We start from the raw sequence: 16,703 nt of genomic DNA, 5'->3' as shown, positions 1-16,703 counted from the left end.
AATCGACTTTATAAAATTGATTTCTAAAAATTGACTTCTGTAAAATCAACCTAATTTCATAGTGTAGACATACCCTGAGGTTGGCACACAGGTCTGTCTCAAACAAAATAATGTGTGCGCTACTTAATTTAAGCAGTAAATAGAGTCATCAAGCAGGAAGGGAAACAAAGGAAGTGCAAACAGGTGGGGAAAAAGCAGCAGGGAACATCCTTCCCCATAGACTTTTTGTCTTCTGGTACCGAGCTGGAAGTATTTTTCAAGAGGGGGACTGAAACTATGAAAAGGAGGGAGAAACAGCACAAAGAACCCCCATCTTTCTCCCTATTAATCGCATTCACAGCACCTGAAGTAACAAAGGAAGCATTAGTTGGATTCTGGGATAAGGGGTCCTGACCACAGAAGTTTGGTCAGTAAGAATGCTGAAAGCATGTGGTGGGAAAACTTTGCTTTGAATTTACCATAGTTTGTTAAATTAGATACCAGGTGTGTTTTATCTTTCTTATAACCATTTCTGACTTGTATGCCTCATCACATGTACTCACTTAAAGCCTATCTCTTTGTAATTAATAAACTTGTTTCATTGTTTTAACTAATCCAGTGTGTTTACATTGAAGTGTCTGGGAAACTCCATTTGGGGTGGCAAGTTGTGTGCATATTATTTTTATTCAAGAAATAATGGACTTTATATAATTTGTCCAGGAGAGGGCTGGGCAGCACAGGACATCTATTTGTGGGAGGAAATCTAAGACTGGCTGTGTGTTGGGTTCACCCTGTAATATAACCAACGCAGGTGAGAGCCAGAGTGTAACCCAAGTGCGTCTGGCAGACTGAAGTTACACACAGACACTCAGGGTGTGGCATGCATGCAGGACAGTTGGTTGTGAGGGGGCCCAGGTGGAATTCCTTCAACAAGGCACCCTAAGGCATCCAAGATTACATGGCAGCAGTGACACAGCTACTCATTAGTCTAGATTGTACCCTGGTATGTCACAGCCAGTACAAAGCCTATTCACTGCTTAGATTTTATTTAATCTTTATTTTAGAGGATACATAGACTTGTGCTCTGCACTAGAGTGAATTTCAGCCAGGTAGAATAACTTGCCAATGGTAGGAGAAACTCTATTAGGAAAAAAAATTACGTACCCTAATCATGCTTATGTATTTCTTACCAGCCTCACCTGAAATACAGTCAATAAGCCACTGTGCGTTATGTATTAGACTGAACTGGTGCTTGCTTTGGGTGTATTGTTCAGCCTCATGCCTTCCATCACCCTAGAACTGCACTAGTAATGCACACCCTAAAATGCCTTGAGGTTATAGCGCTTTCATTTAAAATTAATTTAAAACCAAAATATTTATTAAATCTTCTTATGGCAGAGCGGGAGGATGATTATTATGCAGCGTATCACTCCAAAGATAACACCTAGTAGAAAGATTCTAGAAACTAGTAGGTAAAAAGGTAGACCATTTAACAGATATTTGGAGTGTATTCATTGTCACACTAGATACTTAAAAAAATCACCCTTATTTTTCATACGTTCCCTGTACTCAGAGATTACTTTCTCCTTCCCCCTGTTCCCGCCAGGAGCCTGTCTGTCTTTTCTGTAGCAGCTCATGGTTCAACAATTCTAATTTTCTATTGGCTAAACTAAATTAGACTCCTAATTTAGTTTTTCAATAGAAAGTGAAACCTGAAAGTGGTTCTTCATCCATGAACTGCTGCAGAAAGCACTGTCCATTCAATGTTCAAGCATAAAACGAGATAGAGGAAAGCCAGTGCAACATTCAAGCTTTATTCCTTCCTGCACAGATGCTGTCTTCTCTCATCAACCACTTCCTGAAAAGTAGAGTTCTTTAGACACAATCACGTCCCCTATCCGGAAGCTGTTTATCGTAACACTGATGTCTCTCAGAGGACAAGGCTAGTTTACAGTTGCCATATCTTCTCCTTCTGCCCCCTCCAGTTGCTACTCCCTTGCACTTCTTCTCTTCCTGTCTCATATTCCTTAAGTGCTTATACTGAATTGGGAGTTTAAAAAGCAACTCCTCTTTAAGGTCCTTACGCTAAACTTCCATTGCAAGGAGCAGTGGCTTCCTTTTGCAGGCTGTAATATTAATAATCAAGGTGCTGCCTGCCTTTATATAGGTCTTCATTATTTTCATGTATTTAAACAGGAAATAATAATAAAGTCCTACTGTTATTTTTCCCTATCCCAAGAAACATCCATTTCTGCCTCTCTTCTCTCATCTTCATGAACCCACTGCTCAGCCTCAGTTCCCGAGGAAACCAACTAGGTCTCTTTTCCTAGGAATGCAGCCCTGCCTCCCTATATCTAACTTTCAGGAGCTCTCTTAACCCTCCCCTGTTGCCTTTTAGTTCAGCCCACATCTCCCTGATACACCTTCTGTTGCGCAGATAAAACTACACAGGATCGTTTCAGGGGACAAGACACGACGTCACGTTTATTATAATACATTTGATTTCTGACCAATAAGTAATATCTAATACCTATGTACACCCACCCGCCAACATATATATTTCAAATGTTCTGCAGCTGCTGTATAGTTACCAGTCCTGAATGTAGCTTGAGTTCATGGCTTGGGTTCGTAGCTTATGACAGCTAACTGGCCAGGAAAGCCGGACACAAGAAGGGTCTGGGTCTCTGTTGGGCATGCACCAATACCCTTTCACGTTGGCAGCAGAATGTTACCCTCCAAAGGCTTCCATCTCACCCATCCTTTTTGTATCCTTTAGTTTGAATCCAGAGTCTATAGGTCTTGCTGTGTCACGCTGCCTCTGGGTTCGGTGTGATCGATCACCCATCAATTGCAGACATGACTTTCAGCCTACGACCTGGCTTTGATGTTTCTTCAATTGTACTTTTGTTCTTTTCTTTTTAGGGTGGACTCTTCTTGCTTTGTCAGGACTGTTGTCTGCATCTTCAGCCATTGGTGTTTACACTTTATTTCATCAGGACGGGCTGGGGCTGGAGGTTGATTCCATCATCCATCCATAACTCATTCACACATCCAAACTAAACTAATAAGTTTACAGCAGGGGTTTGCAAAAATGAAGGTTGCAGCAAGCTTTTACAAGATGGAGTGAGCATTTTAAAATGGAGTTTGGGACAAGTTAAAATGGAGTTTGAGTTACAATATGGACAAGTGTAAGGAATGGCAAACAGGGAACAGAAGTTCCAATATAGACAAGTATAACAAATGACAAACAGTGAGCAGAAGTTACAATGTTGAAACAGTGCAAGTTTCAGTGATTTAAGCAGCAATTGGATTGAAAGTGAAACTCAATTAGCCAGTTATTGGGGTAACCGGTTTTATGAATGAAACAACATTCATTCATTCATTCATAAAACTTTGCTTATGAAGTTGGGATTGGTCCTGCTTTGAGCAGGGGGTTGGTCTAGATGTCCCTTCCAATCCTGATAGTCTATGATTAATAAAGTGAACAATTAAAAACAAATTTCATTGATCAGTTCTACACTTCCCCCCAAATCTCTGCCACCTTTACCCATTTGGCCTCTAGAAACCCTCTCCCCACCACTCCTGCCTCCTTCTCACTTCATTTCTGTCTCCTTCCCTCAGGAGCCACTCTCCAGCACTAACTCTCTATTTCCTTCTCCTAGTGTCAGTTCCCAGGAACTCCCCAAGTCTCCCCCACATTATCATCCTCAGATACAAATAGCCTCTGATTCTAAAATGTCTCCTCCTTCTCTCCCCCCGCACCCGACCTCAGGAGACCCTCCATGCCCAAATTGTTTCCCTTCTGGCCTTGGCCACCAAGCGACTCCAAACGCCAAATTCTCTTCCTGATCTTTTTGCCCTGCCCCACATCCTGACCTGTCTCCTCTGCTGCCCTGGTATGAAGGGAGCATCTTGTGCTGCTGCTGCCTGCTTGGTGGAGGGTGGAACCAAAGATATTACTTTTGGCCTCTTGTTGCCTCCCGGGCTGAAAGGAATCCTGGAGCCTAGCTAACCATGCTGGACTCTGTTCTGAGCTGAGGCAGCTGCTGTTTCTATTCAGCACCCCTACATCTGTAAACTACATGGCACCATGGCAGAATAGGACAGGAGCAGCAGCTGGAGATAGGGCTGGAGATAAGACAAAGTTGGGCCACCCAAATAGAATTAGGAGAACCATTAAAGGGGGCAGGGAAGCAGGGGAGTATATACCCATGCTAATCCTCCCTGCTATGGCACCCATGATAAAGATATCATAATTCTGAAACTCAGATCTCCCAGAATATTTTGCGTCTAATTAATCTGTAATAGATCTGTATTACAGAAAAACTATATATACAGCATCTATAAAAATGATGAAACCCAATTAAAATTCACACGAGTAGTTACATTTATCTAGTGGGAAAAATATTGAGATGGCAACTTCCTTTCAAGGATGAGGGGGCCCGCTGGCCACACTGAATTGTGTTGACTGAGCAAATAAAAGAATAAGCATCTCTTTGTGCTGCTATTTAAATGTTAGGTCTGTTGTGCCTACCGACAGGAGGTGAAACGCTCAGAGCTGACTTAACCAATTATTGCAATCCTTCATTGTGGCTGAACTTGCTGTGTGTGACCATCACACCATCACAGATGAGACTCAAACTGGGACCCACACAGGCGGCAGGAGGCAAGTCTACACAATGAGGTAAAAGATTTCTGACAGCGGAGAAGAACTAGTAGGAGTTCCAGTAAGCTGTTCTCAACATGAAGTCACTGTTTCGCACAAGAGTTATCATAGCTGAAGCTTTTAATGAGCCTTTTATCGCAAGTTGGCTCTAACCAGCTGATTCTTATTACTTTTAGGCTATAAGCAAAAAAGAAAAACCTGCTGCTTTGTTGGAAAAATATAGGCCCATATGCTTCCCTCCTTCCTGTAAATTTTGAAAACACCACACACCCTCACACAGGATGTGGGATGAAATTTAATGGAATAATTCACAAATCTAATGGAGTCCAAACATAGTTGTTCTTCCCTCCCATTCTTAGCAACCAGTGAGGCTGAAGTTCTTACTCATTCAAACTTTGAGCCACTAAGCCTTTCTTTTGATTGGCAGATCACTATGATTTATAGCATTACATGAGGAATAGGTAGCTCCAGTCATGTGACAAAAAACCACAACACGAAGAGACTGCTTTTCTGCTTTTTCTGGCCCTTCTGGTTGCTGCAGCTCTCCTCCCAGGACAGGGTCTGCTCTCTCTGGGCTGCTTTTCTGGTCCCTCTGGATCTGACACAGCTCTGCCCCACAGCTCAGCTCAGGCCCCTGCTTTCTCCTTAGCTCGGCCCCACTCTGTCTGACGCAGACAATTGCAGCTCACATGGAGGAGGGGACCTCCCTGGCCTCCTGACTCCCTGATTACCCTGCTCGCCCTGTCATTCAGGCTGACCTGGAGCACTGACCTCTACCCATTGTTCCTGGGGACTGTCAGTCTCAGGGGACTGATTCCCCATCGACCCTTCCCCCTTTTAGTACTGGAAGATAGCAACTAAATCACCCCTACTGAACGTTAGTAAGGGGGCAACAGTCCCCTTACATATCACTGAAATTAAAAAGAACTAATTTGCTTGGTCAAAAGCCTTCACACTATCAGTTGATGAAAGAACATTTTGTTCTGATTATCCCTTCTGGTGTTTTTTATTTAAATAATATTCAAAAGCCTCCTAACTAGAGAAGTGGCTGGCACAGAAGGTGATCTGACAGGCCTCTCCACCTCCTAAGCTCTGGGAGAGTTCAAACAATGTATCTGAATTTCATGCCTCAGGTCCATTTCCACTTGTAACACTGGCTGAAGTAATTGTGTCTGAGATGAAGCGGTCTGCTCTACAGTGTCTCCATTAATGGCTTCAATATTTTTGTAATTCTAATAACCTTTTCAAATCCTTGTTTAATTAGGAGTTTGGCCAGTAGGCCAGCCTGGCCTTTGTACCCATGAAACTTGTTCTGTCTCCCCCTTGATTTTTAGTATCCTTTAAATCTCAGTGCTTGTGATTCTAGCTTCTTTGATTCAAGAAAAGCTTCGTCTGCTAACTGCAAACCGGATTGAAAGTTTGTCATTGTGAATTTTCTTAATTAAAACGTTAAGTCCTGCTCCCTTTACAGTCACCTTTGTCTGATCATTAGATCTTACAAAAAGTATAGCCCAGAGTCCTGCAGTTTTCAACTCCATCTGATTTACAGGAGGAGGGCTGCCATCAGTGTGAGGCCATCAGAACTCCCTTACAGCTGATTGCCAGCTACTTACAGGAGAGCTGATTCTCTTGCTGAGCTGCTCAGGTGGCATCTGGCTGAATGGGGGCAGCTCAGCTGTGTAACTGGCTTAGCTGCAGACTGCTGGCACATGGAGAATGCAACTAGCTCATGGGGTTGTTACTGTCATGTAAATAATAAAAAATACAAACTTCTAAGAGTGAGGAAATTATTGTAGCTTACAATTAACTGGGCTGTTTAACAGTTTTCCTCTTCTCTCTCTTGGCATATCAAATGATATTCAAAATTTAGGTCTTAAAAGGGTGGGTTTTGTGCTTTGATGGGCTTTCTGTATTTCTCTGGCTAACAGCTCATGTCTAATCTACCATTGCAACCAAGAGTAGGCTGAGTGGCTGCCTAAGTTCTTTTGTATGTCCTGCCATTACCAATAAAAGTCTTCATTCTGACTCAGGTCCCCTTTATTGAAAATATAAATAAAATATGACAAAATTGTAAGTAAATTCTTTAGTGCTAGGAGTTGATAGAATGGGGCAAAAATTAATTTTATGCATGAAGAATCTCATTAAGCAGCTTCACTGAAATAAAAGGAATTGGGATCAGAGCCCATGTAGTATTTCATCGCTTTGTCTTTTCAGTCATGCAGCCCAGTCTGCTAATACTGCTTATATGAGCCATGTTCTCCTTCAGCAGGAGCTATGTTAGTCTACCCAGCCAACAAAAAGGTTAATGGGGAGGGGAAATGCTCTGTTTCTCTCATATGTGTTCAGAAATTTAACACACATCAGCTGTAGTGGCATAATATTCTGAACTGTTTTTCCTGATGCATAGCAGTACCCCCCAGAGACCACAAGGACAAGCCGGGGAAGACTCACTTAGAAAGGGCATTGCGGTTTCATAAAAACCTTTAAGTCAAGTGCATGAAGCATTGTTTATAACCAGATTGTCTTTCACAGAATAAGCAAACACAATTGCTCCGAGACCATTGGCTCCTTTTAGAATACTTCAGTTTCTAATTTTAACAGCACAGAATGTCCTAAAGGCAGGTAGAGAAAATAATCAAATGAAGTGGGGGATTTAAAAAGGACAGAAAAAGCACACAATAATTCCCCTACTTGAGGAGTGCTACATTAAATGTGCAGAAGCCTTTATAGCTTCATGATTCCTGCCAAGATGTCAGCTTTGCAGAAGTACAAATACTCCTGCCTGTTCCTCTGGGCAGAAGACAAGGTGATTTTGATTCTAAATTAATAATTGATTGACACTAAGCACGGCTAATCACCACATTTTTCTGTGTTTGATTCATAAAGTGCAAGATCAATGAGCCGTTCAGTATGTTTTATGATCTCTTTCATGGCAGTGATGCTGTTGACACAAAGAGGGATGTCATCTCTTAAACCTGTCTAACCTGTATTGCTTTTGGTCTATATCAATTCCATAGGTCCATTTCTCTCATATATCACTTTACATTTCTTTGTAATAATTATGTATGCTTGCAGACAGCAGACTAGCTCAGTAATAAAAATCCTATTTATTTTTAATGAAGGAGGAGAGTAATATATAGAGAGAGATATAAACATTGCATTCCCACATACACATTGAATGGTGCCATAGTAACATCTGTGGAAGAGAAAGTAGTTGTAATTGGGATAGGGGATGCTCAAGCAATATTCTGTATTACTATGCCCTCCCCTTCTTCCTGCACCTCAGCTTAATTCTTCTGTGAAGCACAGGCCAGAGTTGTCTTTTCAGGATTTTTCAAAAAGCACTCCCCAGAGTTAAAGCTCAGGGCTATTGTATGTAAAACTCTGATAAATGGATGTTAATAAGTCACAGTCAGTCAATTTCAAAGAGCGCACCATAAACTTTCTTAGCAAAACAAACATTTAATGCACACAAAACCCCTTTTAACTAGACTAACACTGTAAATAGTATTTGTAATACTATGAATAACTGTTAAACAAAAGCTAATAAATGGTAAGTCTGTGTTTTTATATAGGCTTTCCCCCTCTTGTTTCAGTTATATTCAAATCTAATGTTTCAATATGTTAAAAAACTAATGAATTGTGTTAGTCAAATATATATTAAATAATCTGCCATATACACCCCAACCTCTTTCTGATGGTACTCTTGGTTACCTTTTCCCCAGTTGCCCTCTTCTACCCAGGTAGTTGAATTGCATTTCTGCTGCTTCTGCTATGATTATGAGTGAAATTCACCTATGAAAACATTTAATTGGAACGAACAGATTCAGGTACCTAGAGTCCTGACTCACCACCGCAGCACCTCCTGCTGACTCATCAGGGAATTAGCTCAGTCCAGCGTGGAGCGCCCGCCACCGGTGGTGTCCCGTCCATCTCTCGCCCTCTCTTGGTGCCTGGACCCATGTTGCTCCCTTCTTGCGGCATCCTCTTCAAGACACTGCCCTCCGGCAGTGCCCCCTAGTCCTCATTCACCCCCTTACGGAGGGGTGGGGGGTTATCAGCAGTCTTTCACTTTGCCCAGCCACAGAGGCCAACCACACCCCAAAGTCTAACCCCTTTTGCCAGGGGTCTGGTGCAGTCCACTATCACCACATCCAATGGCTGGGTGTATGTGCAAGGGGGGGGGGGACCCAAGCCCGCCCTCTACTCTGGGTCCCGACCAAAGGGACCCTTTGGCGGCAGGCTTCCTGCCCTCCTTCTCTCCCCTTGTCCGCCTCTCTCCCTGGGTCGCTTCCTCTTTGTCCCATTTGCACCTGCCCGGCCCTTCCCTCAGGGCCTGCAGCCTGGCAGATCCTGGGCTGGAGTTGCATCTGCACCCCTCGCCTGCCCCACGCTGCGCTGTCCCTGGTGCTAGTCCTCTCGCACAGGGGACAGACCTTCACCCTCTGAAGGCCTGGGAGAGACTGCCTGCTCCCTTCCCTGGGCAGCCTTTATATAGGGCTGAGCCTGGCCCTGATTGGCTCCCTAGCATGCCTTCTCTGATTGGCCACCCACCCGCACAGCCCCTCTGGCCTGCTGGAGCCCCCTCTAGTATAGGAGTGGGGCAGCCACCCCACTACACACCCTCCCCCTTAAGAATGCTCGTGGGGGGGGGGGCGGGAGAAATCCCCTAGCGCCCTTGTGCTCCTCGCAGCTGGGCCTTCAGGGAATCTCTTTCCTGTCGCAGGCTCTCCACCAACTGGAGCAACTTGCTTCCCTCTTCCATGGTCTAGATCCCCACTGTAGACTGCTCCAGTCCTACGTGGGTTTCCTTCTCAGTTTGGGTTCCCAGCTGTGGCCCTCCTGTCACGAGGGTGGGTTCCCTGGTTAAGGTGGGGCCTCTCTGCCCCAGCTCCCTTCTCTCTGGGGGCCTCGGCCTGCACTACCCCTTTCTGGCAGCTAGTCCCAGATGGAGCCCGTTTTTCTGGCACTCCCTCTTTTTGCCTCAGGGGGCCATGTCTCCGTATGTGGCAGGAGAAGCACTCCCAGTGCCTTCCTGCTGCCCCGGCCCTAAGACTACTTGTTCTCGGCCTAGCCCTTCCCTTAGGGTTAACCCAGGCCCTGTGAGCCTTATCAGGGCACTCCCTCTAAATCTTCTTCCCCTTATAGGATAGTGTGGCCCAGCAGCCGGAGTTCATCTATCTCCTTTGAGGTAAGAGAGGGGTCGGTGAACTATGCCGTCACAAAAAAAGAAAAGGGGGGAGGTTGAGACCCACGGTAGGGGAGCCCAGGCCCACCCTCCTTCACCGGGCTCCAACCCAGGGCCCTGTCATTGACGGCATGATCCGCCCCGGGTCAGCGGGGAATCCTACTGCAACACGCTGCCCTCAGAGTGGTGGGAGATACCACTCCCTTCCCTTTCCTGGGTCACTTCCTACCATTTCTCCCAACATAGCAGTCCCTGTGGCATCAGGGCCTTCAGGTTCCTCAGCCCCTGGGGCTCCCCAGGGTTCCCACAGCTGCCAGTCTCTAGTCCCACTTCCTGGCCCATTGGCTCCCTCCTGTATGAGTCGCTCCTGCTCCTGGGCTGGAGCCGCCGCTGCGTGTCCTCCTTCCTCAGCCACCCGCCCTGACTGAGCAGCTCTGCAGGCTTTGGTACTTGACTCTCTGTTGGAGCATGCTCGGCAGAGCCTCAGGGGCACGGCTTCTTCTGCCAGCAGGGAAGGGTTGACTGTCTCCTTCCCAGAGCGGGGCCTGTCTGCCTCATCACACACCCTCCCGCTTAGAACAATGGTAGGGGTTTCCCCTGCCCCGTCCCCTTCCTCATCCTTCTCTTCTCCCATCCAGGAGAAAAAGTCTGCATTTCCGTGGGCCTTACCTGGCCTGTGCAGTACTTGAAAGGAATAGGGCTGAAGGCACAAATACCACCTCATAATTCGGTCATTCGTTTCTTTCATGCTGTTGATCCAGCAGCGAGGGCGTGATCAGTCACTACGAAGAAGTGGTTCCCCAGCAAGTAGTACCGCAGTGTGTCGACTGGCCACTTAACTGCGAGGGCCTCCTGCTCTATGGTAGAGTAGTGCGTCTCACGTGGAAAGAGCTTCCGACTGAGGTATAAAATGGGCTGGTCTTCCCCCTCTACCTCTTGCTACAGTACAGCTCCTATCCCTGCTCCAGATGTGTCCATCTGGAGAATGAAAGGCTTTGTAAAGTCGGGTTGGGTTAACATAGGCTCCCTGGTCAGTTGTTCTCAGAGTGCGTGGAAGGCGTTCTCACATTCCTCCATCCATTGGATCTTCTGGGGCTGGGTTTTCTTGGTTAGGTCCATCAAGGGGGCAGCCAGTGTCGAGAAATTAGGGACAAACCGCCGATAATACCCCGCCAACCCTAAGAATTGTTGTACCTATTTTTTGGATTTAGGGGTGGGGTGGTCCCTCAAAGCCTGTACCATATCTACCATGGGGCGTAATTTCCCTCGCCATACCGTATAGCCTAAATAAGTCACCTCCCGCTGTCCTATATGGCATTTGGCCGGATTCACCGTGAGGCCTGCGTCACCCAGGGCTTGTAGTACCTTGGTTAGGTGCTGGATATGGTCTCCCCAGTTGGAGCTATAAATGACGATATCATCAATGTATGCTGTGGTGTTCAAACTGTGGGGGCTCAGTACCTGGTTTACGAACCACTGGAATGTAGCCGTGGCACCATGCAACCCAAAAAGCATCACTGTAAACTGAAAAAGGCCAAATGGCGTAGGAAAGGCTGACTTTGCTCATGAGGTAGGTATCAGAGGGATCTTCCAATACCCCTTGGTTAAATCCCAGGTGGAGATAAATTCTGCCTGTCCTAGTCTCTCCAGTAACTCGTCCCACCCGTGGCATGGGGTAGGCAAAGTGAGAGATGGCGTTCACTTTGCGAAAGTCTATGCAAAAATCTTACTGAGCCGTCTGGCTTGGGGACCAGCACTATGGGACTTCTCCAGTCACTCCTCGATTCTTCCACCACCCCCAGGGTGAACATTGATTCCAACTCCCTCTGCACAGTCTCCCACATTTCCTTAGGGAGCGGGTGATGGTTCTCGCTCACCTTTTGGCCAGGGATAGTTGCGATATGGTGGCTGATCATTGTCGTCTTCCCTGGTTGAGCGGACAGTACCGTGGGGAATGCAGCTACCACCTGCCGTATCTGTGCTCATTGTGTAGGGTTGAGCTCCCAGCCAATGTCTACCCTGCCCGGCTCCCAGTACTCACCGACTAAGGGCCCAAGCTCGGGCTCTGGGGGGCATGGGGCAATCATAAAACCCTCTCGGTCCTTCCACGCCTTCAGCAGGTTCACGTGGTATATTTGGGTGTCCCTTCGTCGTCCGGACCTCGTAATCAACGGGCCCCACCCACCGAACAACCTCAAATGGTCCCTGCCACTTGGCTAATAATTTAGACTCGGAGAAGGACAGCAACAGCAGAACTCAGTCCCCCAGTTTGAAGTTCCTCATCTTCGTCCCTCGATTGTACTGGATCTGCTGGTTGTGTTGTGTTTGTAACAGGTTCTCTCTGGCTTGGGTGCCTAGTTCCCAAAGCAGTTTCCTCAAATGGAGGATATACTGGACCAAACTTTTGACCCAGGTCTCTTGTTCCTCCCAGGTTTCTTTCAAGAGGTCCAAAATCCCCCAGGGTTGTCTCCCGTAGAGGGGCTCGAATGGGGAGAACCCGGTGGAAGCTTGTGGCACCTTGCATATGGCAAAGAGGAGTGCTGGCAGGTACTTGTCCCACTGACGGGGGTCGTCCCCCACGAATTTCCAAGGCATCGCCTTCAGGATCCCATTACAGCATTCTACCAATCCATCCATCTGGGGATGGTAGACAGAGGTCTTAAGGGCCCGGATGTTCAGTAGTCTGCAGAGCTCTGCCATCAGCTTGGAGGTTACATTAGTCCCCTGGTCTGTCAGTTTCTCTCATGGCAATCCCACCTGGGAAAATATCTGTAATAGCTCATTGGTGATGATGGGGGCCGTATCTGTTCGTAAGGGTACTGCCTCTGGAAACCTAGTCACACAGTCTACTACGACCAGGATGTATCTATGTCCTGAGCTACTTTTCTCCAGGGGGCCCACCAGGTCAAGGCCAATCCATTCAAAAGGGGTGCCAATCACTGGTAGAGGTACCAGGGGGGCCCTGGGTACCCCGTTTGGGCCGGCCTTCTGGCATTCTGAGCAAGAGGCACAGTAATCCCGGACCTCTTGGTGTATGCCTGGCCAGAAAAAACTGTTGGGCTACTCGTAGGAAAGTCTTTTCTCGCCCCAAATGCCCTGCCCAGGGGACCGCGTGGGCCAGGTGGAGCAGTGCTCTTTGGAACCTTCGGGGGACCAACAATTGGTACACCTCAGCTCGTGTCTCTGGCTCCTGGGCCACTCGATAAAGTAAGTCATTGTAGATTTCAAAATGGGGGTCTTGGGGCCAATATTGCCGAGGATGGGTCTCCCCGTCCCGGCTGACCGCTTGCTCTCAGGCTCGACTAAGGCTGGAGTCCCCACTCTGTTCCTCCAGGAAATCTCCATCAACCTCCCGCCACCTCGTCTCTTCTCCTGTCAGACCGTCGGTCGGGGTTTGGCTCCCTTCGGTTACTTCGGGCCCTCTCGGTGTCCCCTCCAAGGGGTCTTGTGGCCCGAGTTGGCCCAACAAACCATGCCTCCCATAGTGGGCTCGCTTCCTTTTCATGGGCTGTCCACTCCACCCCCTCATAAGACTGGCAAAACCCGGCCAGTCGTGACACAAGACCATGGGGTACGCTAATCTAGGGACCACCCTCACTAACCAACACGCCTCTTGTTGGGTGACCTCCAGTTGTACCCAGATGATGGCGTAAGCCTTCACGTCCCCATGTATACATTGTAACTTTATCGGGGCCCCGGCAGGAAGGGAGTCCTCTACCAGTCCCGTGTGAGTGACAGTCTGGCTGCACCCCGAGTCAACCAATGCTAAGGTTGGGGTTCCCTCCACTCGCACCAGGATCACCATCTTCGCCGGCCCGTCCTTCCGGGCTCGCTGGTCCGCCATCAGGACCTGTCCATAATTACAGTCCATGTAGGGGCACTCTCTCCTGAAATGCCCCCTTTGTCTGCACTGGTAGCATCTTTCGTGATTACCCTTCAAGGGCAGGGTGCCTTGTGGTAGGCTTGACTCCCCAGACGGATCCTCTTGGTCTCGGGGCAGGCGCGCCACCAAGGGACCCCGGGTCTTGGAGTTTGTCAGAGACCCTGACTGCCCAGCCGGCAAACGGGGACCTCCCCCACCGGTCTTATGCACCGCTCCCTCTGGGGGTCGGACTCCCCCTCCTGAAGTCCTTGTCTTAAGACCCGCTCACTCTTCTGGCTCTGCTGCCATGAAGTCTTTGATGAGGGACGTAGCCTCTGCGAGGGTCTTCAGCCGGTGTTGCTGCACCCACTCCTTCCCCCCAGTGGGAAGGATCCAGAGGAACTGCTCCAGTGCCACAGCCTTGGCCACCTGGCAACTAGTATGGTGATCAGGCTCTAGCCATCTCCAACAGAGGTCACGCACCTTCTGAGCTACGGCCCATGGTCTGGGCCCAGGCGGATATTTCTCTCAACGTAACCTCTGTTGGTACATCTCCGGACTGATGCCCATCTGGTCTAGGATGGTGGCCTTAACCGTCTCATATTGCAGCGCCTTCTGTGGGTCCAGATTGCGGTAAGTGGCCTGCGCGGGTCCCGTTAAATACAGGGCGAGAATAGTGGCCCAATGCTTGAGGGGCCACTGAGTGGCCACAGCTACTCGTTCAAAAGTTACTAAGAAGGCTTCGGGGTTGTCCCTTGGCACCATCTTCATCAGCCACACCGGAAGTCCCCCGCAGCCCTCCCCCGGCCCTCCTCCAGTTGGGTTGGGGGGAGGACTGGTTGCCATTTTCAACAAGGTCGCCACCTGTTGAGAGTCGATCTTGACTCGCTTGCTGCAGGGCGGCTAACTCCCGAACCAGCTGTTGCTGGGATTCTTGTTGCTTTGCTGCCTGCAGTTGCTGCTGCGCCACCAGTTGCTGTAACAGCTGCGTCTGCTGTTGCTGCTGTTGTACAGCCTGTTGCTGCCGGTTTTCCAGCAGCCATTTTAGGAGCTTGTCCATCTCCATCTTTTACATGTGGGTCCTTCTAGCGGGCCCTAGTCATTGCCCGCATTCTCCACAACTTGTGACGGTGTTGGGACTCACCACCGCAGCGCCTCCTGCTGACTCATCAGGGAATTAGCTCAGTCCAGTGTGGAGCACCCTCCACTGGTGGTGTCCCATCCGTCTCTCACCCTCTCTTGGTGCCTGGAGCTGTGTTGTTCCCTTCTTGCGGCATCCTCTTCAAGACACTGCCCTCCGGCAGTGCCCCCTAGTCCTCATTCACCCCCTTACTGGGGGCTATCAGCAGTCTTTCACTTCACCCAGCCACACCGGCCAACCACACCCCAAAGTCTAACCCCTTTTGCCAGGGGTCTGGTGCAGTCCACTATCACCACGTCCAATGGCTGGGTGTATGTGCAAGGGGGAAGGGAGGGGGACCCACGCCTGCCCTCTACTCTGGGTCCCAACCCAGGGACCCTTTGGTGGCAGCCTTCCTGCCCTCCTTCTCTCCCCTTGTCTGCCTCTCTCCCTGGGTCGCTTCCCCTGCGTCCCCTTTGCACTTGGCCCTTCCCTCAGGGCCTGCAGCCTGGCAGATACCGGGCTGGAGTTCCATCTGCGCCCCGCATTGCGCTGTCCCTGGTGCTAGTCCCCTCACACAGGGGACAGACCTTCACCCTCTGAAGACCTGGGAGAGACTGCCTGCTCCCTTCTCTGGGCAGCCTTTATATAGGGCTGAGCCTAGCCCTGATTGGCTATCTCTTACTCAGCCTCTGATTGGCTCCCTAGCAGGCCTTCTCTGATTGGCTGCCCACCCGCACAGCCCCTCTGGCCTGCTGGAGCCCCCTCTAGTATAGGAGTGGGGCAGCCACCCCACTACAAATCCACACAACACCTAATTTAAAAGGATCATTTAGAGAAACTTACCCAAATCATTCCAAAAAATAAGCTGTTTAAACAGATGGGGTTTTCCACCTTTTTTTTTTTTTTTTAGAAAAATTAATATAAACACTCTCCCAAGAATCCTATATCTGTGCAAATACCTTCCACTATCAATCCATATGAACTATATAGAATTAATGGATAAACACATCTGCAGATTCAAATGGAATGCTAATAATGATAAAATAGAATAGAAATCATTACTGCTCTTTAATCCTGGAGGACTAACCTGGCCACATTTATGGTTATACTGCCCCTCTAGGCAAACCAGTTAGAAATTATGCTGAATCAGGTCAGAGATGAAGAAACGATCTAATGGTTGCAGAGTGAATAAGGCGATGCACAGTTAATATCAAGAAAGGAGTTATCACTTATTGGCCAGCCAACTCAGAAAAAAATCCCAACTGTCTACTGGGCACGATCCTGCAGTCCCCATGTAGATAAAACTCCCACAGAAACCCCTAAGAACTGCAGGAATAGGCCTGTAACAGGAATGTGGCTCTCTGGAAAAAAGTGTTATGGGACAAGAAAACAATTTAACCCACAGTTTCAACTCAACCCTGTCCTAGGGTGACACCAGGTAATGAACCCAAGTAGCCAGCTGTGCATTTAGAGTAATGCAAGCAGGTCTGGGGATCAGAATCCTCATTTCTAACCTGCCATAAATGGCACACTCATACTGCAAGATTATGGCAGAGTTGTGCACTGTGCAGAACTCCTGGCCCTGGCTGCCTGAACAGGCCTGTTTCTCACTGACAGATTTACCAGTACATGATGTGGCTGCAGAGTCAGGAGGAGGTTGGTGAGATTGAGGAAAGGTGTAAGTAGGACTGTGCAAATAATTTTCATGAAGTGAAAAGGTTTGCCATTTTTGTTGGGTGATTTTTGTGCCTGCAAAACTGCTTTTGTTTAGAATTTTGTTTAATAAGATCATTCAAACAGAATATTCAATTTTTTAATATATTTGGACACAAAAATTAATCTTTGTGCAAGTGAAATGTCAAAAAGAAGAAGTTTCACCTTTAAG

This window comes from Lepidochelys kempii, chromosome 5 (assembly GCF_965140285.1).
Source record: "Lepidochelys kempii isolate rLepKem1 chromosome 5, rLepKem1.hap1, whole genome shotgun sequence".
Taxonomy (NCBI): domain Eukaryota; kingdom Metazoa; phylum Chordata; order Testudines; family Cheloniidae; genus Lepidochelys; species Lepidochelys kempii.
The sequence above is the reverse complement of the archived record's forward strand: the minus strand, read 5'-3'. Positions refer to the sequence as shown.